Genomic DNA, 27,500 nt, shown 5'->3' with positions numbered 1-27,500 from the left:
CTTTTTTTTAAATCTCTCCAACCAAATAACGCCATTACTGGGTCGTTAAACTCAAAACAAACTAGTAGGTCGCGTTCTCCGCGGGCGAGACAAAACGGCTCGCGGTTTGAATACATTAATCACAAACAGATGCAGCTCTAACATTTCTGCTGATGTTAAAGTAATAAGCGAGGTGTTGCAACTTCGCAATGTTGAGAGCACGATGACCCAGCATCGGACACCCACATATGCCCCGAAGCTCATCGTGCGTCTGGCAACACCGCTCTCCTGTTCGACTTCTTGCTTTCGATTTTGAAGAAACGTAGAAAAAAAAAATAAATAAATAAAAGGCTCTCTTCAGAAGTGACCTAGGTCGTAAAGAACGGTTACTAATTAACTTTATCGAATAATAAACAAGTTAATCCCTTCTCTTGTGAAATTAAAGTGGATAAATTATTTTTAAGGGGGGGAGGGGAGGGAGGGAGGATTGCGCGCGTCCTCAGTCACCTTCAACTGTTTTTTGCGATCCTCTTTTTTTCGTCTTTCCCATTCTTTCGGTTCATTCGTTATATAACCAGAAATAGTGCTCTTACATAATTGAAATTAATTATTTCTAATTAATTTGTCTCCTTACTTTCGATATTTTTTATCTTTTTTTATCTTTTTTTTTTTTTGCTAGTGAATTAAACTCCTTACTTTCAATAATTTCTTTTTCTTTTTCCTTTTTTTGGTAATTGTGTGCCTACCAGCCTAAACCTAGCGACCGCGGGGCTAAACATTTTTTGGCAAGTCATGTCAGTTTGCCATGGGCAGTGTCGCTACTTTCCCTTTACACGGATGGGTTAAAGATTTTTTTCTTCTCTCTTTTTTTCTCTTTTGTCGTGAAATCTCTTTCGCTTTGTGTCTGCGGTCTCTTAATTCTTTATCTGTGTTTGCGAGATTTTGGGAGGGAAGTCGTTAGGACGTTTCAAGGCTTCGTGTTTTGTATTAGTGTTGTTAATACTATCATTATTGTCGTCATCATTGTTAGATGGATAGGTGGATAGGTAGGTAAGTAGGTAGGTAGGTAGGTAGGTAGGTAGGTAGGTAGGTAGGTAGGTAGGTAGGTAGGTAGGTAGGTAGGTAGGTAGGTAGGTAGGTAGGTAGACAGACACAGGGAAAGAGAGAGACAGAGAGAGACAGGCAGATAGACTGATAGACATTCAGATATACAAATAAAGAACGAAAGAAAAACGAAAGAAGAGAAAGAGAAATAAAGAGATAACAAAAAGAAAGAGAGGGGAAGAGAGAGAGAGAGAGAGAGAGAGAGAGAGAGAGAGAGAGAGAGAGAGAGAGAGAGAGAGAGAGAGAGAGAGAGAGAGAGAGGAAGGAAGGAAGGAAAAGAGAGAGAGAAAAAAAAAAAGAAGAGAGAGAGATTGACCCCGATCATAACCATACCCTCTTCTGCACGTGACCCCCCCCCCCCCCCCTCACGTGCCGAAGGACCGAGGCGAGGGGGGGAGGGGGGAAGCCGATGCAATGGCGACCGCATATCATCATCTCCAGACTGACCTACCCCCTACCCCCCTACCCCCCCTACCCTTTCCCCGTCGCAGGAGCATCGTTAATCATTTTCTGAGGTTTGACGTTCGCGCCTTCGCTGTCGTGGGTCAGGTCGCCTCTCGCCTGGCGATCTTTTCTCTCTTTCGCGTTCTTTCTTTCGTTGGCTCTCTTTTCATGTGTCTGTTTGTCTGTCTCTTGTTCTTTCTATTTCTCTTTCTCTTCCCCTCTCTCTCTCTCCCTCCCTCCCTCCCTCCAGAAGTAAAATTCTTATTTTTGAAGATGATTTAGCGTTTTATTCTTTCTTTCTTTTTTACGATCTTGCTTCCGAAAAAGGGTGGTCTCAGGATGGTGTTTTTGAAAAAAAAAATGTGTGTGTGTGTGTGTGAGAGAGAGAGAGAGAGAGAGAGAGAGAGAGAGAGAGAGAGAGAGAGAGAGAGAGAGAGAGAGAGAGAGAGAGAGAGAGAGAGAGAGAGAGAAAATCAACTCAACGGGAAACAGAGACAGACAGACGGACAAAGACGCGCAAGACGTAACAACAGGACAGCATAAGACGGGAGTGACCGCACCTTGTACTGCGGTCGGGAAAGGGGGTGTAGAGGGGGGGGTGCCGCCCGGCCACGACCGCACTCGGGTATCACGTGACGGCGCGAGGGGATCCTACCACAGGAAGTACGCTGGATACCCGACGCTGCCGCAGGAAAGGGGGACAGGCACGAGAGAGAAAGGGAGGGAGAGAAGGGGAGAGAGGCACGAGGATGAAGGGGGAGAGGAGAGGAGAGAGGGGCGTGCGAGAGGAGGGAGAAAAGGAGAAGAGAGAGGAGAGGAAAGACGGGACGGAGTAGGGGGAGAGAGGCAAAGAGAGAGGGGCATGCGAGAACAGAGGAGAGAGAAGAAGAGAGGAAAGAGGCGAGAGAGAGGAGGAGAGAAGGTAGTGGAGGGAGTGAGAGGGGGAATGGGAGCCAGAGAGTGAGGGAGTGAGAGTGAGGGAGTGGACAAGGAGAAGAGAGGAGGAGTGGGGGAGTGGGTGAGAGAGACAGGCAGACAGACAGAGACAGAGAGGAGAAGCAAGGAGGCTGGAAAGAGAAAGAAAGAGCAGAAGAGAGAGAGAGAGATTTAAACTTAAGGTTAGCGATCCCTCGTCCGTGAGCTCAGCTGATAATGTTATAAAAGACGCGGCTCTCAACAACGGGCAGATAGCGGCTCAGTCGCCCAGGGAAATGCCCGGCTCTCTCTCTCTCTCTCTCTCTCTCTCTCTCTCTCTCTCTCTCTCTCTCTCTCTCTCTCTCTCTCTCTCTCTCTCTCTCTCTCTCTCTCTCTCTCTCTGCCACCCTCCCTCCCACCCTCCCTCCCTCCTTCCCTCCCTCCCTCCCTTACTCCCTCCCTCCTTCCCTCCCTCCCTCCCTCCCTCCCTCCCTTACTCCCTCCCTCCCTCCTTCCCTCCCTCCCTCCCTCTTCATCTTCCTCCCCCTTTCCCTCCCTCCCTCCCTCCCTCCTTCTCCCATCACTCCCTCTCCCTCCCCACACATACAAGTCGGGGTTACTGCGACCACAGGATATGACTTTCTGTGAGTCTGCAAGGTGAGTCTAGTGTTCATCCTCGTGTGTGACTAAGATGAGTCAGTTTCTCCTCCAAGGCCTCGAAACTGCGTCGCGAAAGTTTAAAAGTTCAACGTGACTGCTGTGGAGAGTGCAGTTGCAACAATGGATTCGTGTGGCAACTTGCAAGAGAGGTGGTGGTATATGCCCTGATCGGATTCCGTGACCGATTTCTCTCTCTCTCTCTCTCTCTCTCTCTCTCTCTCTCTCTCTCTCTCTCTCTCTCTCTCTCTCTCTCTCCCTCTCTCTCTCTCTCTCTCTCTCTCTCTCTCTCTCTCTCTCTCTCTCTCTCTCTCTCTCTCTCTCTCTCTCTCTCTCTCTCTCTCTCTCTCTCTCTCCGTCGTTTTTTTCCTCGATGTTTATGTCTCTGATGTCTTTACACCATTTATATGGCTGTGTGTTTTATTATTTTTCTTGTTTTATTGTTCATTTTGTTTCAGTCATGCTATGAAGGTTTTCGAAAAAAATCTAATTTATATTTTTGTATATTTTTCTCTTGTTTTTTCCTATGACTCCTCGCTTTATAGTCTGTTATTTTTTTGTTTCGTTACTTCTTCTTTCTCTTTCTATAACTAGGCTTAGTTATAATCTGCTCTGTTTTGATCTATATTTTGGTCTATGTTTCTTAATATTTTTTAAATATGTTTAACTTTATAGTTTGCTGTATATTACCTCGTTACTTTCCCCTCTCCTGGTGGAAAATGGGAAGGCATGCTGTAAACGAGAAGAGAAACTCACGGGAAATGTTTACTTTGAGGGAAGTGAACTGCGTTTCCCCTTTCCGCCCCCCCCCTCCCCCCCCCCCCTTGCACTCACTCACACCCCCGTCGAACTCACTCCCTCCTCCTCTGCCCCTCTTCGCACTCTTCTCTTCTCCTCCTGTCCTTCTCTCTCTCTCTCTCTCTCTCTCTCTCTCTCTCTCTCTCTCTCTCTCTCTCTCTCTCTCTCTCTCTCTCTCTCTCTCTCTCTCACTCTCACTCTACACCCCTCATTTTCTACTCTAATCGCTGTGTTCCTCCCTAATTCCCTTCCCCCAACTCCTTCCGTTCTTTTCCCTTCCTCCCTTCCTCTGTTTCCCTTCCTCCCTCCTTCCCTCGCTTTCCCTTCCTCCCTCCCTTTCCCTCACTTTCCCTTCCCTCCCCTTTTTCCCACTTTCCACCTTACCCTAGTCGACCCCCCCCCCCCCCCCCCCCCCCCCCCCGCCTCACACGCTAACCCTTTCCCTAATGTGTTTCGCCAGAGCGTGGGTGGGAAACGGCCGCAGACAGACAGACAGACGGAGACAGACCTGTGGGGTTGCTGGTGTGTGTGTGGGGGGGGGGGCTGGGGGGTAGAGGGAGAAGGGGTGAGTAGCTGCCGAAATGGAGAAGAGAGAGGAGGGAGGAGGTAGGTAGGGAGGGAGGGAGGGAGGGAAGGAGGAGGGGAGGGCTAAGGTTGTGCTCTCCACGCGCGCGGTTTTAAAAAACGTTTTTTGAATAATGAATGGCTTTGGAATGAATAGTTCGCTGAGTCGTTAAAGGAGGTATTGACAGGAGAGAGAGAGAGAGAGAGAGAGAGAGAGAGAGAGAGAGAGAGAGAGAGAGAGAGAGAGAGAGAGAGAGAGAGAGAGAGAGAGAGAGAGAGTCAGATAGAGAGAGAGAGAAGAGATAATTGAAAGAGAGAATAAAGAGAAAATATTTTATTAATATTCCATCTTTTTTTGTCTTATTAATACTTATCATTTCGTTTCTTTCCTCCAGATTTTAAAGTTTCCCCCCTCATTATTCGGTTAAGTATTTGGTGCTTGAAGCTGTGAAATTCAGAGGAGGGTGGGGCGGGGGGGGGAGCAGTTGCAGGAGGGAGGAGGGGGGGAGGGGAAGGGTGCTGGTAGGGGGGGATTGCAGTTATTTAAGAGTAAAATAGGGGTAGATTGGGGGTGGGGTAGAGGGTGGGGGGACGGAGGGGAGACAGGAAGGGAGACGAAGGGAGTGGGAGGGAGATGGGGGTAGGGGTAAGAAGAAGATAGGTTGGGATGGGGTGGGGGTCAGGGTGGATATGGGGAGGGGGGAGGGGTGGGGTTTGAGAGGGGGGCAAGAGTGAGGATGGATAGTGGGAGGTGGGGGGGGCAAGAGTGTGGATTGAAAGTGGGGGGTGGGGGTAGCGAGGTAGGGGGGTGGAAATGAGTGGCTGGTTGAAGATGACACCCACTCGCCTAGCCTTGGGAGGTGGAGAGGAAACGTAAGCCAAACCCTCTTTAGCTTTTATTTATTTATGTTTTATTCTGTTACTTTTCGTACAGAATCTATTTATCTATCTAACTCCATCTATCTAACTATTTCCATGCGCACTTCTCCACTTTTTTTATTGATTTATCCATTCAATCATTTTCCTGGAAGAAACTTTTCTTTTGCTGTATTTTTTCTCTCTCACGTATACTTCTTTTTCTCCTCTTGTTCTCCTTTTGCCTCCCTTTCGCAATGCATTTGTTATTATCGATCGGGTTGGCGGACGAGCCAGATGCGGGGCTAATGGCCCGGAAAATGATCAATAGCGTGGTCAAACATGTCCTTCTCACATCCTTTAGGGGAAGAGGGAGAGGAGAGGGGGAAGGGAGGGAAGGGGGAAGGGAGAGTAGGGAGGGTGGGAGGAAGGGCATGGGTGGGAGGGAGGGAGACTGGGAGAAAGGGAGAGGAGAGGGGAAAGGGAGAAGGGAGGGAGACTGGGAAAAAGTGAGGAGACTGGGAAAAAGGGAGAGGAGGGGGAAGGGAGGGAGGGACAGGGAGGATGGGAAAGTGGGAAGGGGAAGGGAAGGAGGGATGGGAGGTAGCAGAGAGGGAGGGAGAGGGGGAAGAAGGGAAGATGGGAAGATGGGAAGGTGGATGGGAGAGAAAGAGAGATAGATTCGAGGAAGGGAGGGGAGGAGGAAGATAAGGGAAAACGGGGAAGGGAAGAAAGAGAGATAAAGGAAGAGAAACGGAAATAGATGAAGATAAGGGGAAGATTACAAAAAAAAGAAAAACAGAAAAAAATAACTAGAAGATACGAAGGAAGTTACGAAAAAATAATTATGAACAGACTTCAAAGAGAGATAACCAATCGCCAAGAGATAAAAAGATAAAAGATATACAGAACAGACAAAAGATGTCTAATATACATTGGCTTTTTATGAACAAGGAAACCGCAGACTCAGTTTTAGCGACAGAGGAGCGCCGGTCTCTGAGCGGCATGAAAGAAGAGATATGGGAAGCTTTTTGGTGCCTCCCGGGGGTAAATTGGGGGAGGGGGGAGGGGGTCGAGGGGGGGAGGGGTAGAAGGGCAGATGGAATTTTTTTTCTTCTTTTTTGAGGAGGAGGAGGTTAAGAGGAGAGAAGGGGGAGAGGAAGGGGGTATTGGGGGAAGAGAGGAGGGTATGGGAAGGGGAGGAGGGGCATTGAGAGGCTAGAGAGGAGGGGGGCGGGAGGGAGAGGGTACCAAGTGTGCAAGCGAGAGGTGGATGGGGGGGGGGGGGAGAGAAAGTTTCTCATGGGCGGGCAGTTGCAAGGGTAAGAGGGCACAGGGTGGGCGGTGGGGGAGGGTGGGTAGGAATGCCCAAGGGTGGGTTGGAGGTTATTCCGAATGAATAAAAGGGCGCGGTATTGCTCGGCGGCCAAGGGTTCGCTGAAGGTCGGAAGTTGTTCTTGGAAGAATGTGATAGATTGTGACGGTTAAGTGCCTTGCGTAGGTGGTCTCCCTAGTTCTCTATCTGTCTACCTTTCTCACTCTTTTTCTTTTCTCTCTCTCTCTCTCTCTCTCTCTCTCTCTCTCTCTCTCTCTCTCTCTCTCTCTCTCTCTCTCTCTCTCTCTCTCTCTCTCTCTCTCTCTTTTCCCTCCTCCCTCTCAGAAATCTCCGTTTCCTGTACTCCTTCGTTTCAAAAGCACGCAAGGTGTTCCGTTATTGTAGAAAGTCGGAAAATGAACAGTGAATGTAAAATCGGAAAATAGAGACCAGGGAACAGAGTGACAGGAAATATCGAAACCACGGAGCAAAAGAGTTTCTAGGAGCGTAACCTTACCACGTGGATCACAGGGAACGGCGGAACGTAGAGAGCGAGGAACAGGGTAATGTGAGGAACACAGGAATCAGGTAACCAGTGACCAGGGAACCACAGGAACGGTGGAGCCATGAAAAATTGAAACGTCGGAACCGGGGAAGCATTAAGAACTGAAACACCGGAACTGGGGAACCACAAAGACAAGAAACGCCATAACCGAGGAACGCCGGAACCGTACGGAACGCAGGAACCGAGGATCAAAGGAGACCAGAGGCCGAGAAGAACCGGGAACTAATATACACCAGACCTGGGAACCACAAAGACCAGGGACAGAAGGACCGAGGAACACAGGAACCGATGACCATAAAGAACCGTTTAAACACCGTCTTGTCTTAAGCATCCCTTCCCCCCCCCCTCTCCCCATCCTCCCCCTCCCTCTTCCCATTTTTTTCAGGTGTTACAGACCGTTCCTTCTCCGCCCCCCCACCCTACCCCTCACCTTACCCCCACCCCCACCCCCTCTCTCGCGGTCTCCCCGGAATTGCGTGAGAGTGCGTCACGACTTGGTGGGGGGAGGGGAGGAAGGGGGGTGAAGGGTAGGGGGGGAGAATTCTTTGTGGGCGGCAGAAATAGCAACAGGTTCAACAGGACTCTTATAAAACCCGACCGTTGCTTCGGGTTTATTTCCTTTTTGGGTGTGGGTTCAGGGGGGGGGGGGGGGGTGAGTGTTGGAGTGTGGAATAAGTGTTGGAGTGTGGAATGAGTGCTGGAGGGAGGATGGATGTTGGAGTAATGAATGTGAACGGGGGGGGGGGTGAAAAGGGGAATGGGGGTGAGATTGATGTGAAAATGAATGTGGAGTGAGACTGAAGCGTGAATGTGACTTCCGGGCGAATAATGTCCAGTATTGCATGGCCGAGCCTTTGAGAAAGAGACAAAAATAATAACAAATTTGAGTTAAGTAAGAATGAATAAAAGTGTGAATGATGAAAAGCGAACAAAACGAGTCTATAATTAAAGAAAAACACTGATACTGCCTCACGAGTACGATTTCAAACAGCATTACCAACAGCACCATAAGACATTCCGACAAAAAATAATTCCTTCGATATACTTTCATCACCGTTACCTTGCGTTGAAAAATCTGATGCAACCGGGCATGCTGGGCAGAGGCGGGCATGGCGCTGATACCCCCGTCTTGGCAGCTGGTGGGAAGAAACCGGAAAAGTCTTCAGTGTAGGTGACTAACAGATCGTCTTTACATTAGTCACCCTGATATCACGTTTAAAGGGGAGGAAAAAATGTTCTTTCCCTGATACTTTCTTCTCTTCATTTTTGTTTTGGAGGTTTTATCCGTTATCTTATTTGTGGGAATCAATCAATTATTTTTTTTGTCATTATCTTGAGATTTTTTTTTTTTGTTATTATCTTGAGATTTTTTTGTGAAGTTTCCGATGATTAAATGACTTCGGCTTCGAATGTCATCTTCGTTTTCTTTTTAGAGTATTAAAAGAAGCATTCTACTTTGTAGTATATTTATCATTAGTTTTTTTCATCTATAATGTTTGTTTACAAGGTTCTTTTATCGTGTTCATCTATTCGTCTAGATTTATATATATTATTCTTTCGTGGAATCTCCTTGCATAGTTTTATTTTCCCAAAACATATTTCTCCTTTTTAAATCTTCCGCCGATGGATGCCACTCTCGTTTTCTATGCTTAGGGTCTCCGGTTCACATGCCCCCCCCCCCCCCCCTTGCCGTGCCCCGCTAATGCCCCCTACGCCCCCCCCCCCCCCCCCCGGCCCCCAGAGTTTTTTGTGATTCATGTTGGTGCCTGTTCAGTTAACCCCCCCCCCTCCATACCCCATACCCACCCCCTCGCCTTGCATCATGTGGCTCTCTGTCTGTCTGTCTGTCTGTGTCTGTTGGTCTCTCTCTTTCTCTTCTCTTTTTTCTCTCTCTATTCTCTTTTCTCTCTGCCTTTTCTCTCTCTTTCTCTTCTTTTCTATATTCTCTCTCTCTATATATATATATATAGAGAGAGAGATAAGGAAGAAAGAGAGAGAGAGAGAGAGAGAGAGAGAGAGAGAGAGAGAGAGAGAGAGAGAAAGAAAGAAAGAAAGAAAGAGAGAGAGAGAGAGAGAGAGAGAAGAGAAAGAGAAAGAAAAGAAAAAGAAAAAGAAAAAGAAAAAGAAAAGAAAAAGAAAAGAAAAAGAAAAAGAAAAAGAAAAAGAAAAAGAAAAAGAAAAGAAAGAGAAAGAGAAAGAGAAAGAGAAAGAGAGAGAGAGAGAGATTCCATCATGTTGGTGCCTGTTCCCTTGCTCTCCCCCCCCCCTCACCCCCCACGTGGCTGAGCGAAGGTGACGCGTGGGTGATGCAACGTGGCACTCCACCAAAGGTAAGGAGGCAGGGCTAGGGGGTGGAAGGGAGAGGGAGGAGGAGGAGGAGGAGGAGGAGGAGGAGGAGGAGGAGGAGGAGGAGGAGGAGGAGGAGGAGAGGGGTAAAGGGAAGGGAAGAGGAGGGAGAAGGGAGGAATAGAGGGCTAGAGGGAGGGGGGAGAAGGGGGAGTGAGGGAGGGATAGAAGGAAGGACGGAGGAGGGAGGAAGGGGGGGGAGGAGGGGGGATAGAGGAAGGGGGGGGAGGAGGGAGAGGGGAGAGGGATAAAGGGAAGGAGAAGAAGCTAGAACGTTTATGGGCGGAGTAAGGAACGTGCTCTGCGAATGAAAGGGTCCGGTCTTCACTCGGATGTTTTAGAGCGTTGCGGAAGATAGAAAAAAAGTGATTCTTGTGTTCGTTAGTGCAATGACGACTATGGGTAGGTGTTATAATACTTCGCAGTGAGGGTGTTTTTTGTGTGTTTTAGTGTGTGTGTGTGTGTGTGTGTGTGTGTGTGTGTGTGTGTGTGTGTGTGTGTGTGTGTGTGTGTAAGTGTTGCGTACTTTTTCTTAGAGGAAGGAATAGTGTAATTTTGAGTCGTACGTCTGGGTATTTTTGTACCCTATGTGACAGTGTTTGTCTTCTTCGCTTTGTAAACTTGAGTTCGTTGTTTACGCTCTGTGCATCGCGCCTGGAGTGTCAGCATACAATGTACTTTGGAAAGATGTGTGGATATATATTTTGTTTTTATGGAAACTCCCGGAAATAATATTTGTGACGTGTACAATATATATAGGCGATTAGTCATATGTTTTTTTTCTATTATACATAATTGATTTTAAATACTATGTTTCGCCATTTCGTACACGTTATACAGTGAATTACGGGTTGTATGTACACTCTTATGTACGAGGTAGACATTTCGTTACCTATGCACTTTACTGCCTGTCGTCGGTGTGCGTGTCGCCTGCTTGGACCGACTCGTGTGTGCTGACGAGGAACTTGGCTGATTTGTGTGTGCTGACGAGGAACTTGGCTGATTTGTGTGTGCTGACGAGGAACTTGGCTGATTTATGTGTGCTGACGAGGAACTTGAACTGACGAGGATAGTGGACTAACTTGTGTGTGCTGTCGAGAACCTGGACTGGCGACGAACCTGGACAGACTCATGTGTGCTGACGAGGAACGTGGCCTCACCCCTGTGTGCTGACAACGAACGTGGCCTGATTCGTGTGTGCTGACGACGAACCTGGCTGGGTGCGTCATGCCGGTGCCTGGCTGGACTTCATGGCGTGGGTTTTATGCGATCACGAGATAGGGAGCTAGTTGTCAGCGTCTGGCCAGGAGGAATTCATTCCTTTGAGAAAGTTTTTGACAGTTTTATTTTGCACTATTACTGTCATTTTATTTAGTTTGTTATCTTTATAGAGGCATCTTTCTGATCTGTTCTACGTAATTTGAAACCGAAGTCCATCCCGGGGTTATTCGTAGTCTCCCTGGCAAAGACTTTGGACGTAATCCCAAGATCCATGAGAGTAATATTATTTTTTACATATTAAAGCTCTCATTATTTATATTATTAAAATTATTATTTTTATTATCATTACTATTACTACTACTACTCCCATTATTTTGTTATCATCACCATCGTCATCATCAAAGGAGCGAAAATGCCGGAGCCTCGACGCCAAAATCGCCGCGCCCCAACATGGCGACGAGGACCCCAGAGTGACGAGTGTCGGCCCGTAAGGAGAGGGAAGTGCGCGTCCCTGCAAACACGGCGGCCAGGAGGGTTCCAGACAGAGGGCCTCGAGGAGTGCGTGGGACGCCCTCAACACACTCGCGAGTCTGTCTGTCTGGTACACGGAGCAGGTGTCCTCGAGGGAGGAGAGGGAGGATAAAGCAGGCTGGCGTGTTGGATTTTTTGGCTATTTCGTATTATTATTATTATTATTATTATTATTTTGTGGGTTTTGTTAGGCTGTTTTTATGCTTTTTCGGTTTTTTTTTTTTTTCAATTTCTTCTTTAAACAAAATTACGTGTTTTTTATACCGAATTGTAGAATTTTTATTTTCTCTCTGTTTTCTCTGTTTTTATTGATTTTTTTTTTTTTGTAGAATACAAGGAAAGAGAGAGGTTTTGAATACTATGCATTTTTAATTGGTTTTGTAACTTTAGACTTGGTGAGACGAAAATTTTGACAAAGAAAGTAGGATTGCGATCTTAGGCAATATACATAGATTCTGTATTAAGGAAAATAGTTCGGTCTGTAAGCTCCGAAAGGCGATTTAACGAGGTCCGAAACAGATTAAATAAGAAAATTCATCTCTGTAACATAGACTAAGCAAGAAAGTATAACGACCAAAATTGCCTCATCCATTACTTTATCCATCCAGTGCTCCTCCGTAATTTCTTTTTGTCCGCTAATATATCTTACCTTCGCGCCATGTTTATGTTACTAGACTTGACCTTGATGACGTAAGCTTCTATTTCTGTTTTCCCGCCAAAAAAAAAAAAAAAAAATGGCGGCCCGGAGGCAAAAGCGGTGTTGGTGGATTTTATTTGTTTGATTCCGATGCTACGTTTTTGAAACTACTATAAACCTCAACCCCTATACGTGTCTGTTCAATAATCTAGGATTTTTTTTTTAACTGCAAGATGTGAAAATAACTTTCACTAGCATGAATTGAAATCAATACGAAAAATCACAGCGCCAAGGAGTTTGTACAAGCTGAATTAGGTAAAGCAGGAACGGGAAGCCGTAGCCAAGGAACAGCAGAGCGGACGCGGTCGTTTCCTCCCACGCTGGACGGACCGATGACTCCGCCCTGCACCTGCCGACCAGCCGATATGTCCGCGCTAAATCCTCTTGCATCCTTGCATAGTTGCAGAAGTGGAGCATGGGGGGCTATTTTCCTGAATGTTGCAAGTTCCCAGAGGTGTTGTAGAGGGAGAAAGGAGATGAAATTTGCATTCCAAATGGTATTAATGTCCGGATGTGAAACGATTTTCTTTTTTTTCCCCACCGTGCGAGTCTCTAGCAACAAGATCCATTATACCCCCATCGCCATTGCGGCAAAGTGATAAGTCAAAAGTGCCATTAGGAGATCGGCGGATAGTGCCCTCGCCTAATGGCACTGTCCTGCAGTGACAAAAAAAAGGTTGGCAGTGCTTCTGACAAGCTCACTCCTCCTCTTATCTTTCCTCTCCTCAACCCTGGATATATCCCAGGCAGTAATCAAAAAGAAAGAAAAAAAAATAGATAAATGAATAAGGAAGTAGATAATAAAATGAATAAATAAATAAATAATAAAATGAATAAATTAATAGATAATAAAACGAATGAAGGAATGAATAAATAAATAGATCAGTAAATAGAAAAATATATGATACAATAGATAAGTAAATAGAAAAATATATGATACAATAGATAAGTAAATTTGATAAAATAGATAAATAGATCATAAAATGAATGAATAAGTAAGAACCAACTCGCCAGCCTCCCTCGCCCCCCCACCGCCCCCCGCCCCAAGTGCCCCCGCGTCGGCGCCCCGGGGGGGGGGGGGGGGGGGGCAACCCAACACCTGGCGGAGGAGGAGCGCGGGCGAGATATTAGATACCAGGTTGCAGATGCACTCCCATTGATACGTGCATTCTTTCGTTGTCTTTTAAGGTTGCAGAGCGTGATTGTGCATTAGATATGCGAGGCGATGTAGATGCGAGGGAAGATGATTGTGTAAGCAAGAGGGTGATGATGATGATGATGATGGTGATGGTGATGATGTGTGTGTGTGCTTCCTCTGTTTTTGTCTCTGTGTGTATGTCTGGTTGTCTCATTCTCTTTCTTTTTTTTCACTTGTTTTTCCTTTCTCTCTCTCTCTCTCTGTCTCTCTCTCTCTCTCTCTCTCTCTCTCTCTCTCTCTCTCTCTCTCTCTCTCTCTCTCTCTCTCTCTCTCTATCTATCTATCTATCTCTCTCCCTCCCTCTCTCTCTCTCTCTCTCTCTCTCTCTCTCTCTCTCTCTCACTCTCTCTCTCTCTCTCTCTCTCTCTCTCTCTCTTCTCTCTCTCTCTCTCTCTCTCCCTCTCCTCTCTCCCTCTCTCTCTCTCTCTCTCTCTCTCTCTCTCTCTCTCTCTCTCTCTCTCTCTCTCTCTCTCTCCCTCCCTCCCTCCCTCCCTCCCTCCCTCCCTCCCTCCCTCCCTCCCTCTCCCTCCGTCCCTCCCTCCCTTCCACGCTGCAAGAGGCTTTTTGCCCCCCCCCCCCCTCGCCCCGATAACTCCTCCTCGACTCTTGAAGCCTCGTCCTTATAATCAGTCGAGATTGAGGAGAATTAATTTCCCAGACGCCTCCGCTCTGTCACTCGATCCGGCGGGGACGGTTTAATCAACGGACCTCGCAGAACGGCCAATAAATTATTCGAGGTCGCTGGTGATAGGGAGCTTCGGGTGACGGCGGTCCGGTCGCCGTGCTTTTCGCGGATTATTTTTAATGGTTTAATTTTTAATTTATCTTCTTTTTTATGATTTATTTATTTATTTATTTGTCTCGTCCTCCCTTTCTTGTTATCTGTGTTGTTCTTTCTATCTCTTCTCTTCTCATCTCTTCCTTCGTCACCTATTTCTTTCACTCTGTATTTTTTTTTAAATTCCTTCTTCTTCTCCTTCTACACCTACTCCCCCTTCCTCTTTCTCCTCCTCCTCCTCATCTTTCTTCTTCTCCTCCTTCACCCCCTTCCTACCCCCCCCCCCCTTAGCAAGCCTGTTCTCTAGTCTTCGAATATAAACAAAATCTTAATAGCCCACTTGATTAATTAGTCTTGTTCTTATTTTTATTATTTACACATTTACTTATTTATTTATTATTATTATTTTAAGAAGTTTTCAAGTATCCAACTTCCTCGCAGCAATTAGATGATGTTTGTGGAATTAATTAATTAAATTACTCTGGAATTATGAACAGTAAAATTTTATTTGGGAAACGTTGTGATAGATTTTTTAGGGGGAAATTATATACATACATACATATATATATATATATATATATATATATATATGTATATATATATATGTATGTATGTATGTATATATATTTTTTTTTATCGAGGTCGTTATAGATTTTCGCAAATGCTTTTGGGGGGAAATTATATATATATATATATATATATATATATATATATATATATATATATATATATATACACACATACATACATACATATATTTACATTTTTTTGTCTTATTTTTTATCGCGGTCGTTGTAATAGATTTTAGTTAATATCTTTTGGGGGGAAATTATATTTTTTATTGTATTTTATGTCTCAAAGAGTTCGGAATGCAGTTTAATTAAGTAGAGATAGTCGTAAACATTAAATGTTTTTAACTGTCAATGTGTTTTTATTTTGATTATGATGATTATGACAATGATAATCACAATACATGATAGTACATAATGAATAATAGTGAAATTTGGACTGGGAATTCCGAATTAAATTATCACTATTTCCATCATCTTCTTCACCATCACCAGCACCACCATCATCATCACCATCATTAAATTAGATAAAATATGCTAAAAAAAATCGAATGCACTCTCGTCTTCACTCTGCAAGTGATTCTGCACAATTCACCCGCCGACCTTGCATTTGCACCTGAGTGTTGCGGCGGTGGAAACAAGGAACAGGTAGCGAGTTACCCTTAGGGATGTTGCCCTTGTGGGGGTTGCCTTAAGGGAGGAGGGAGTGGGAAAGGGGGGATTGGAAAGAGGGAGGGGTTGGGGAAGGGGAAGGGGAAGGGGGGAGGAGAGGAGGGAATGGGGTAGGGGAAAGGGGGGAGGAGAGAATGGGGTAGGGGAAAGGGGGGGGGGAGGAGAGGAGGGAATGGGGTAGGGGAAGGGGAGGGGGGGAGGAGAGGAGGGAATGGGGTAGGGGAAAGGGAGGGGGGGAGGAGGGAATGGGGTAGGGAAAGGGGGGGAGGAGAGGAGGGAGTAGAGAAGGGGGCAGAAGAGGGAGGAGGGATGGGGGAGGAGAAGAGGGAGGAGGAAAGGGGGGGATATCCAGAGAGGCAAGTCTTTTGGGCGTTGCTAGAAAATTGCTGTTGCTGTTGTTGATGTTGGCGCGGTAGTGATGTTGTTGTTGAAGGATAGGGTTAGCGAGAAATAAAATGTTTGCTGTATCTACCTATCGGTCGATCTATCTCTTAGCTCTGTATGATTCAATCCATATCTCTATTCAATCTGTTTTATCTGTCTGTCTGTCTAACTATCCATTTTAGTTTACCTCAGGATGTCTAAGTGCGTATCTGTGTCTGTGTTAATGCCTATCTATCTATATCTATTTATATATTTGCACTGGTGTGTATGTGTATCCGTGTGGTATATGTTACACGAGACAGTCTCCACGAAGCGAGATTGAAGAAACAAGACGCAAAATACATGGTATTATCCAACAATTTATCTTTCTTTAAAAAAAAAAAAAACACGAGTTGATAAATAGATTCCAGTAGGGAGGAGGAGTACCCCTCCCCCCCCCCTTATACCCCTGTCCCTTATACTTCCCCCGCAAAATCCTCTTTACAAGAAGTCAGACGGGTATACTATTAAAGCATAAGTTCGGCGAATCACAAGGAGTATATGGTAACGCCCAGGTAACACCCGTGTTTGTTTTCGACAGTTTTGAACAAAAAAGAAAAAGAAAAAAGGCGGTTTATTTTGTGAATTAACGCGCTTTATTTATTGGTTATATTGTCTCAAATACGTTGGAAAGAGTTCCTTTTTATAAGTAAATCAAGTAAAAGTGTGATTCAACCATTGTTTTTTTCGTCATTTTTTTTCTCTCTTTTCCCTCTTCTTCTACTTTATCTTCCTCCTCCTCCCCTCCATCTCCTCCTCTTCCGCGCGCCCATATCCTGTTTCAAAAAACAAACGGCTCATTAGTATTCAAAACACCAGCTTCTTCTTCTTCTTCTTCTTCATCTTCTCTGTTCATCTTACGTGAGTCATGCGCATCTCGTGCTTCAAAAAATATATAAAGTTGTTTCATAATTGGATTTGTGTGATTTAACAAGAATATGATGCCTGCAGTGGAGGGCATAGGTGGGGGCATGGGGGTGGGGGATGGAGGAGGGAGGGGGGAGGGCGGTACATATATACTGCGGGTATATATCTCCCCCCCCCCTTTACACTCCTCAAACTCATTAGGAGCAAGTAATTATCATTATAAACAAATGTAATTATCTGTGCGGCTGCGTCATGTTATTGGACGATGTGTCCACACAGCTGTTGAAAAGAGGGGGGGGGGGGAAGAGGGGAAGGGAAGGGAGGGAGAGGAAAAGAGGAGGAGAGGAGAGAGAGGAGGGAGGGAGAAGAAAGGGGGAGGAGAGGAGAGAGAGCAGGGAGAGAGAGAGAGAGAGAGAGAGAGAGAGAGAGAGAGAGAGAGAGAGAGAGAGAGAGAGAGAGAGAGAGAGAGAGAGAGAGAGAGAGAACGAGAGCGAGAAAGAAAGAAAGAACGAAAAATAATGAAAGACCCAAACCAAAGAATGGAGGAAAACAAAGAGAGACATTAAAAACCCAGGCAGACGAACAGCTGCATCGCTCACTCCTCCATCCAGGCCCGCAGTAGACTTGCGTGGGTGCGCTTACCCCCGGGATTGGTCCGGCAGGCAGGCACTTCCCAGGTACCTGCCGTCAGGGTCACTGCTTAGTAGGTGGGCATAGGACGCGGGGTACGTAAGCGGAGGCAGAGGGAATGTCCATAGGAGGAAGGGAAGAGAAGGACAGAAGGAATTCGTTATATTATGGAAGGAGGAAAGATGAGTCGAGGGACGATTAAAAAATACATCATTAAATAATAAGATTTTTTGAGGTGTTGACATCCACAGCGTCGGCGAATCCCCGCCTTCAGGATCCATTTATTCGACTCCATTTATTATCTCCGCTTCTCGCTCGCTTTCAAAGGAGACCAGCCGGTTCCTCCTTATCTCCGCGGCAGGACAAAGCCACACTTTCCACCGGCTACCAGATAAGAGGATAAGCCCGCCACTTTTCCAGCTTAAGCCACGCGCAGATCCGACAAGCCAGACAGGCACGCCAGCGGGCTTAGACAACAGGGCGAGTGTGCGAATAAGGCGAAGGGAGAGTGTGCGAATAAGGCGAAGGGAGAGGGAGAGAGCTCGAGCATTTCCCGGGCGCGTCGCGGCGGCAGGTGGATGGGAGGAAATTGTTATCGTTGGTGTTGTGCGATGGCGAGGAAATCAATGATTGAATGAAATGGTAGTGATGATAAAGATATGATAATAAGAAAATATGTAAGTCTGAAAATATGTAATTTTATGATTATCTTAATGCTATGATTATATTATTATCTTTTGTTGTATGATGATTAAATTATTGAGTGAAGTGATAATGATGATAAAGATATGATAATAGATATATAGGTATAATTATATGATAACCATAAAATGTAATTATATGAAATTATGAAAATCTTAAATTATAATTATAAAATATAATTATATGAAGAATGGTAATTACATGATTATATGTTATGTTGCATGATGATTAAAGGAATGAATGAAATAACAATAATAATAAAGATATGATAATACAAAAATACAAAGAAATTAGTATAGCGTTTTGTTAAAGCAATAGATTTGGTTATTTATGGAACAACGAAAGAGAGAGAGAGAGAGAGAGAGAGAGAGAGAGAGAGAGAGAGAGAGAGAGAGAGAGAGAGAGAGAGAGAGAGAGAGAGAGAGAGAGAGAGAGGGCAGAGGGATCGGGGAGGCAGAGACAGACAGAGAATGAGAATGAGAGACAGAAAGGTGCTGGTGGCTCAACCTTTCATGCCATCATTACTTATACATTCGGCGTGACGTCATCGGCCTTACTTGCCGTGTTTCTTCGCCTGGACTCGGGACTTTTCTCTGTTTTCGCTGTTTCGCATATTCAATTATTCCTCTATTGCGCTTTCCGACAGCCACCTGTAATTAAGACGACCGCGCTAACCGCAACACGCTGGAGACTGTTAAGTTCCCACTGCCACTATCGTCCGTTTCTTATCGTGTTATTGGCGTGTGTAGGTCGAACTTCGTTTATCCGGCTTCTCGATAGTCCGGCACCCTCAACGGTTCGGGGACAGAGCATTCGAATCCGGTGGTCGTTGCTTCGGTCGTAGTTTATAGGTATGGGTTTGGACGACCACGACCTGAACTGACGAACTTCTTCGACACTACCATCCCCCCCCCCCCTCCCCCATGTATTGTGTACATCGACAACAGCTGGTCATTTGGACTCATTTTCCCCCTCTAAACTTCACTGATTCGGAAAATCGGGATTTGTGAAGTTCGACTAGTATGTTCACGAGTTTGTTTCACTATTATATTAATTTCATTAGGAAGTATAAGAAGTAGGTATTTTTCTCGAATTTCGAATGTAAATCAAAGTAAACGCAAATGAGCCTTAATATATATGTAAAATATAGAAACATTTCTCTTTCCATTGACAAATTGGCAAGATCCGAAGTGACAGATTCGCTAAAGGGCACTCTACGTTTTATTTTTTTTATTTTTTTCAACAACATGAAACGGTTTAAATAATACTCTTCCTATCATATTTAGATGGTTTAGACACCGGGAGTTTTGCAGTTGAGACCTCGGTTTACGGACACACACCTGCCTCCCTAAGCCGCCGTCCCCTCCTGTTTAGTTGGTTATTTCCTGCCGACGAGTGACCGTGTGTGACCCCGGTGTCTGTTGTTGTGACTGATAATTGTTTGTCACAATTATTGTCAGTTACGGTTTGTCGCAAACTGACCGGCACGCATGTCCGAATCTCCGCCACGAATCATGTTTATCTTTTGGAGGGCATTTCTTTGTGTTTTCGGAATAATTTGTGGAAGAATTGTGAGCGTGGATTAGTCTAAAATCATATAAAAGAAGAAAGAAGGAGATGATGAGCGTGGGAGTGATTGTGAATGTCGAATCGTCAAATCTCCAGCACGGATCACTTCGAATCCTGCTTCTCCCTGGCAACGAGTTCATGTCTTTGTGTCGGGGGTAATTTGTGGAAGAAATATGAGTGCGGGAGTGATTGTGAATGGAAGATGTCGAATCGTTTAATTCCTATTTTATGGCGTCCAGTTCTGCTTCTCTGGTGTGTGTGTGTGCGTGTGTGTGTGTGTGTGTGTGTGTGTGTGTGTGTGTGTGTATTGTCTTTTTTTTTTTTTCTTTTTTTCTTCTTTCTTTTGTTTAGTGTCATTTGTCAATTGACGTATCGTTTCTGTGGGAGTTTGGGAGTGACTCACGGATTTTTCGCTCTTTTTTCCTTAGTTAATTTTGTCGATGTATGAATTAATTCCTAATAATTCTGTTTTTTAACGTTGCGTGTTACTAATGTGTGAATATTCTGTTTAAGGCGTTCGTGATAATAATTTACAATTAAATTGAGAATTATTCCGACAACGCCTGTCCTTCACAGACTTCAGCGCACGCACCCCGACTGCACGCACTCATGACACGCCCCCGTCACGCCCACTGACTCCGTACCACACACCGCCCACCTTTTAACGCCAAGTCGTTCTTGACTCGTTCACACACCAGCGCGGAAACACCCTTAGCTCCCTAACCTTGAAATAAGTGTGTCCTCCCTTCCCCACACAGCCCTGTTCTCCCTCATCCCTGCTCCCACACCCCTTTTCTCCCTCATCCTTGCTCCCAAACCCCTTTTCTCCCTCATCCTTACTCCCACACCCCTTTTCTCCCTCATCCTTGCTCCCCCACAGCCCTGTTCTCCCTCACCCTTCCCCCCCACCCCCACCCTGGTCCCCCAACTCCCTTACTCATACACACTGGTTTCCTTCACTCTTACTCCCACACTTCCCTACCCCCCGCACCCTTACCCCGCTTCACCCACCCACGCAACATAACACTCTGGGACCTCCCACACGGCCCCTTGCGATCTGATATTGCAACGTATGCAACCAATTTTCCCCCCTTGCAGAGCGACACGTAAGTTGAGGAACACAGCATAGGCGTGGTTGTCTCGGTCTCCCACGCCGTGTAGGTTTGTCTGGTTTGACCTACGCCCTCGATCGACGCTGTGTGTGCGTGTGTGTGTGTGTGTGTGTGTGTGTGTGTGTGTGTGTGTGTGTGTGTGTATGTGTGTGTGTGTGTGTGTGTGTATGTGTGTGTGGGGAGGGGGGAGTCTGTGCGTGTGTGTGTGTGTGTGTGTGTGTGTGTGTGTGTGTGTGTGTGTGTGTGTGTGTGTGTGTGTGTGTGTGTATGTATGTGTGTGGGGGAGGGGGGAGTCTGTGCGTGTGTGTGTGTGTGTGTGTGTGTGTGTGTGTGTGTGTGTGTGTGTGTGTGTGTGCGTGCATGTGCGTGTGTGTGTGTGGTCGCGCGTGCATGGGTGTGTATCAACGGGAAAGTATGTGCGTGTGGGAGAGAGAGACACATAAAGACAGGCAGGTAGTCAGATAAAGAAAGAAAGAAAGAAAGGAGAAATCGAGAGAATAAGAAAAAGAGAGAGATTTCGGATCTTATCGACCCGACCCGACGAATTGGAAAACCGACGTTACCCGCCAGAGTCCCCGCAGTCGAAGTGAGGGAGGAGGGGGGGGGGGGGGCGACGACGTGTTCCTGAGGTAGTGAGGGAGAGGGTCACTTAATAGCTGGGTTGTGAGGGTGAGAGGGTGACGCACATAGCCCCAGGGGTGGTCAGGGGGGAGTGGGAGGCGGTGTGAGAGGGGGGAGAGAGGGAGAAGGGGGGATACAGGTGAGAGATCAAGCGATGAGGGCGGACGAGGGAGATTCGATGTCGTACAGCAGGTGCGCGCGTTTGTCGTATGGCATAAGAGGGAGGGAGGGAGGGTGGGGGGAGGGGAAGGAGGGACAGAGCGGGAGGGAGTGAGGGAGGGAAGGACAGACAGACAGATAAACAGAGAAATAAAGCGAGTGAGCGTACGAGAGAGCGCGAAACACAGAACATACCCACACGCCCAGAGCCGAAAACCCCTTCCAAAGAAACATCTCTAGTGGCCGCCCATACCTGCCTCCCAGCGCCCTCTATATCTCCACAAGGCGGGCCGGGTTTACGTCTGGCCAGTACTGAAGCGGGTCGGGTTTACGTCTGGCCAGTACTGAAGCGAGATTTCGGGACACCAACTCATGAATCCTGTAGTTGCTCCTCGGGTCGGGAGATCGACTCGGACGTGGCGGCAAGAGGGGGGGGGGGGGGTCTTGGTCAGCTCGCGTTTTCTTTATTGCTTGGAGGTGGGGTCGTGTGACGTGTGTTGTGTCTTCGTAATTTGCGCGTTGGTCTCTGTGTGTCTGTTTGTTTGTCTCTCTGTCTCTGGCTCTTTCTCTTTGTCTATTTTTATTTTCTCTGCCTCTCTCTTTCTCTCCCTCACCCTCTCCTTCTCCATCTATGTAACTCCCTCCCTCCAGCATCTCTACAAATCCTCAAACCCGGCAGGAAATCGGCCAGATTTTTCAGCGCTCTTAAAAGGCCGAGGAGATGCCCCCCCCCCCCCCCCGTTTACTGAGCCTTGCAGTGAAGACCAGCTCTACCCAGGGCATCGGCGGGGAGGGGGAGGGGGGTTATGAGGGTATGGGAAAGGCCTGCTGGCTGAGACGCCGACGGGGTAAGTCGTCAAGAACCCTGGGACTAAGGGAGAGTCACACTTGGGATCAACGGAGGAGGGAGACCGTGGAAAGGGAGGGTAATAGAGAGGGAGAGGGAAAGGGTGAGGGTGAAGGAGAGGGAGGGAAAAGGTGAAGGAGGAGGGGTAAGGAAGGAGAGGGGTGGAGGAAAGAGGTTAAGGAGGGGGTGATAAAGTGCGAGGGCGTGGATGAGGATGAGGAAGAGGGTAAGGATCAGAGGCAGAGACCGAAAAAACAAACAGATAACATACGAAAATAAATAACCATTTATACACATATGTGTATAAATGCATGAAAGGAAGATATTACATAACCCCCGCACAGCTTGCATCCCCGAACCCGATAGAAACGCACAACAGCATCGACGCCACACCGCACGAACACCCATATTTCTCCCACCTCTCTCTCGCGCTGACTAACTCCTCGACCTCCCGTTTCGACCTCAGCGCGGCCTCTCCAGCCCGGCCGTGTTATCTGGGCTTCATCAACCAAACCTCTTTGGATAATTTATAACCATACAAGCTCGTGTTTATGTTATATGTGAAACCCATCTGCGTTTAAAATTATGCGCGTGTGTGTTTTTTTTTTTTTTCACCCGGTGAGGTCCGTGTGTTCCTGATGTAACGAATGCTGGCTTTTTAGGCGTCTCTATAAGGACATAACGTGGTTTTTTGTTTTGTTTTGTTTTTTTATTGTATGGGTGAGAGAAAATTCGTTACGGTCGGCAATTATTATTTTTTATTTGAATATTGATATGGAAGTGTTAGTGAGTCAAACTTAGGTGGGGGTGCGAAGGAAATTCGTTATAGTCGATAATTATTATTTTGAAAATTGTCATGGCAGCGTTAGAAAGACAGATTTTAAGTCTTTTTTATTTTCATCTTGCATTTCTTCATGGTTGAAAATTGAAACACATCTCATTAGTGAATAACTATTACAAGGATATAATTTTTAAAAAATTCGCGCCAAAGAAAGAAGGGAATGAAATAACACGACATGAAATAGCATCACGGGAAGCAGAGGAGAGAGAGAAGAGAGAGGAGAGAGACAAGAAAGAGGAGAGAGAGAGAAGAGAGAAAAGGAAGAGGAGGGAGAGAAGAGAGACAATAGAGAGGAGGGGGAAAAGAGAGAGGAGAGGGAGAAGAAAGAGAAGAGAGCCAAGAGAGAGAGGAGAGGACATCGTGTCGTGGTTTTACGGAACTAACCTCCACCTGGTTAGTCTTGGCAAGTGACCACTAAAAGGCTGTCCTTCTGTTTTTTTTTTTCTCTCTCTCTCTCTCTCTCTTTTATGGTCGAGGGAGATAGAGATTTTTAAAAATATATATGCTTTTTTTATTTAATGATTTTTTTGTGTTTATTTATTTGTTCCTGTGAAACAGCAAGGAAAGGAATGATGTCGTTTGGATTTTTTTTTTCTGCGAATTGTGTGTGTGAGTGTGTGTGTGTGTGTGTGTGTGTGTGTGTGTGTGTGTGTGTGTGTGTGTGTGTGTGTGTGTGTGTGTGTGTGTGTGTGTGTTTTCGTCCGTCCGTGTGTGTGTGCGTGCGTGTGTGGGAACCGGCCTTTTTGCCCCGTCCACTCGCCACTCGTCCACCTTCCCCGCCACGCCGATGACTCATCCTCTCGTCCCGTCATCTGCACGATGGCTTCATCACCGCCTTAATTCTTTTTTATCAATAATTCAACAAGACCAACGTATCTCTCTAGTATTGAAAACCTTTTTGAGATATAATTCACGGATATATAGCACCGCATTGATTCGTAGTTTCCAACTGTACGAGATGGCAGCGGATCGAAAATTCGTTGCGCGGGAGAGAGAGAGAGGACGAGCGAGGGAAACGAACATGCCCTCCGGTCGTGTCTGCTGGCATGAGGACAATCTCCTTCGGCGGGCGGCATGTGGCAGGTGAATGGGGACTTTTAAGACGGGAAAAGGGGGGGAGGAAAGGGCGAGGGAGGGTGGTAGGGAGAGAGAGAAAGAGAGACCTGTGCAGCCACGACAAGAATCACTTTTTTCTGCTCCGGGCTTCTGTTGCCGCTCTTTTGTTTTTTCAGAATGATAATTTTCTATACGTGTGTTGTATGTTGTATGGCGTGTAAAGGTTTCAGTGGTATGCATTATATTTATATATATATATATATATATATATATATATATATATATATATATATATAGTATATTGGAGTATGGGTTTCAATTCAATCAATTTTTATTTTTACTTAGTATTGTGGAGTAATATACAATGAAGATGTTTCCCCTTTTTTCTTTCCTGTAACATGCTGATAACTATGGCGTCGACGTGCATTAGCAAAAGCGACGCTAGCAACCCCGGCCGAGTTTAGTCTCCTGGGAACATCAACAGAGTCGTACCAGACACCGCGGACTCCATTTTTTTTCTCTCTCTCTCCCTGTTTCTCTGCTAATAAGTTCGTTCGTGTAGTCTAAACACCTCTCTGTAAGACAATTAAGTCATTACGTTCCGTGGGTGACGCATGCAAGCCGACGAAAAGCGATTAGGAAACGTTCGAAACATCGTTTAAAAAAGAAGACGAAAGAATATATATATATATATATATATATATATATATACACACACACATATATGTGTGTGTGTGTGAGTGTCTGTCTGTATGTATGTATGTATATTTATTTATTTATTAACACGTCTCTCTGAAGACTGGAGTACGTGCGTTTATTTTTTTTTTTTTTTTCTTCTTTTCTTTTTTCCTTTTTTTTCTCTTTTTTGGATGCATGCGTTCCCTTATTTACTCTTACGTTTACTCCCTTTTCCACGATCCATAAAACGCCCTGACAAGTGTAGCGAGCGGCGTAATGTTACGTTTGCGTGGCGTCCGGGCGTGATGAACCGCCGCAGCCCTTGGGGAGGGGAGGGGAATGACCTCGACTCCTGCTTCTCGGGCCTCGAGGAGGAGGAGGAGGAGGAGGAGGAGGAGGAGGAGGAGGAGGAGGAGGAGGAGGAGGAGGAGGAGGAGGAGGAGGAGGAGGAGGAGGAGGAGGAGGGGGGGGCAGAGAGCGACGGAGCTTCCTTTGCCTTGGTTTGCCTTTGGCTTGCGTTGGTTTGGTTGGTCGTGCATATCTCTCTCTGTCTGTCTGTCTGTCTGTCTGTCTGTCTGTCTGTCTGTCTGTCTGTTCATCCCTTGCTTTCTGTCCTCTCCTTTCCTCTGCCTCTTCTAGTGCCCCTTTCCTCCCCTCCTTTCCTTTACCCCTTCCCCTGTCCCATCTTCTTTCCTGCCTTCAGCTATCCATTCCCCCTTCCTCCTCCCCTTCTTCCTTCCCCTTCCCCTTCTCTCTTCCCTCATTCCTCCACCCCCTCTCCCCACTCTTCTCCCCCCCCTTCCTCCTCCCTCCTCCCCTACCCCCTTTCTCCTCTCTGTCTCCCTCCCCCCTTACCTTCCTCCTCCCCCATCCCCCTCCCCTCCTGCCCTTCCCTTTCCCCCCTCCCCCAACCCCCCACCAAACCGAGACACATGAACATAGTCCTACATAATGATCGGTCAATTTCAAGCCTCGACTGAAGTGGGAGACTGACACTGATGCCCGTTTAAGCGTCGTCAGCGATTCTTTTAAAATGGTTTAATGGATTGAAAAAGTGGTCTTTTTTTTTGGGGGGGGGGCGATTTTTTTTTATTTTTTTTTTATGAGTTTGGTAAAAGGGGAAAAAATTGCAGTTTGTTTCCTTGCTAGGAATCCTTTATTTTTAGGGATATTTTTTTCTATACGTTTTTTTCTTTTCTTTTCGTTCTTTTGGTGAGCTACAACAGACACAAAAACAGAATCAAAGTCAATCAATACCAGGGAAATTCCCCAGAGTTGATGATTTGATAACTCCATATGCTCGCAGTGAAATCTCCTGGTTAATTCTCGAAAAACAAATGCTTACCGGTAGTGTAAGTAGGTCCCAGTATCAGGCAACGCTGGTCCTGCCTCGTATCTGTGAGGAGTTGATTCTATAATGGCAAATTTGTGGTTTAGTTTCCCCCCCCCCCCCTCTTCCTCGCCCCCCCCCCTCTAAAAAAAATCTGGTTTTGTGATATGTATGTATATGTATATATGTGTGTGTGTGTATGTATATAAATATAAATATGTGTGTGTGTGTGTGTGTGTGTGTGTGTGTGTACATTTATACATATATAACACACATACACACACATAGGTGTGTGTGTGTGTTTGTGTGTGTTTTCATATACATGCGTGCGTGTCTGTCTGTCTCTGTCTATTTATTTGTCTGTCTGTCGCCCGTGCTCTTATGTCTTAATATAGGAGTTCGTATGCACGTATGTATGTATGTATGTTTGCATGCCTGTACTTACGTATGTATGAGCGATAATGGTCCATTGCACTTTATTTATGTATATATGTATGTGCGTATGTATGTGCGTGAATGGTCCGTTGCACTTCCCAGGGGCGGCGGGCATGAAAGCCCCTTCCTTATTAGGGCCTTCGCGATTTTCATAGTGATAAAAGAAGCAGGATTTCCAATTAAGAAATTCCCTTTTATGAAGCTTCTGGACTTCCTGTCATGCATTGGCAAACAGGCTGATGGGAGCACGATAGATATTTTTCAGTCTTTTCTTTTCTTTTAATTTTTATTCTTTTATTTTTTATCTTTATTTTTTTTTTTTTTTTTTTTGTCTTCGTCTTTCTGTTAGCAGTTTATAAGTTTTGATTTTTGTTTGTGAAATGATCTTCTTTTCTGTCTCCTCGCCTCTCTCTTCCTCTCCTATCTTGTCTTTCTCTCTCTAGCTATTTTCATTTTGAAAAAAAAGTACATCACACACACATACACACATACACACGCTACACCCATGTATTAATAAGTGTCTGTCTGGGTCTGTATGTATCTGTACACACACACTCACGCACATACTGAATATATACAATGTGTACTTAACTCACACAATTGCTCGCACGGGTGCACACTCACGCGTCAGATTATTGAATTACCTGTCTCTCGACTTCTCCGTCTTTCTCTCCAATTCTTTCTCATTTCTTTCGCTGAAATCGGTAAGAAAAATATGGGAAAAAAATTAAAAAAACGGTATTGTGAAAAATCGGGCCTTTTTTTAACGCTTTTTCTTATTGTCTTTTTTCTCTCTTGCTCTTTTCCCACTCTTTCTCTTTCGTGCCCTTTCTTTCTCTTTTTCTCTTTCTTTTTCGTGCCCTCACTCTCTCTCTTTCTCCCCCCCCCCTCTCTCTTTCTCTTTCTCATTATTTTTTATTATCACTATTATACTTATCATCATCATCGATGTTATTATCGTTACCATTATCATCGTCATCATCACCATCCTTATTATTATTATCATCATTCTTGTTATTATT

At 45.7% G+C, this 27,500-nt stretch overlaps 1 protein-coding gene across 6 annotated transcripts in view; it reads left to right on the top strand.

Moving 5' to 3' along the window:
• The window catches only part of LOC125038758 (protein TANC2-like), a 65,589-nt gene that overhangs the window by 20,593 nt on the left and 17,496 nt on the right, over positions 1–27,500 (top strand). The gene's annotated exons all lie outside the window — the stretch shown is intronic.

This window comes from Penaeus chinensis, chromosome 25, assembly GCF_019202785.1.
Source record: "Penaeus chinensis breed Huanghai No. 1 chromosome 25, ASM1920278v2, whole genome shotgun sequence".
In the NCBI taxonomy this organism is placed as follows: Eukaryota; Metazoa; Arthropoda; class Malacostraca; order Decapoda; family Penaeidae; genus Penaeus; species Penaeus chinensis.
The sequence above is the reverse complement of the archived record's forward strand: the minus strand, read 5'-3'. Positions and strand labels throughout refer to the sequence as shown.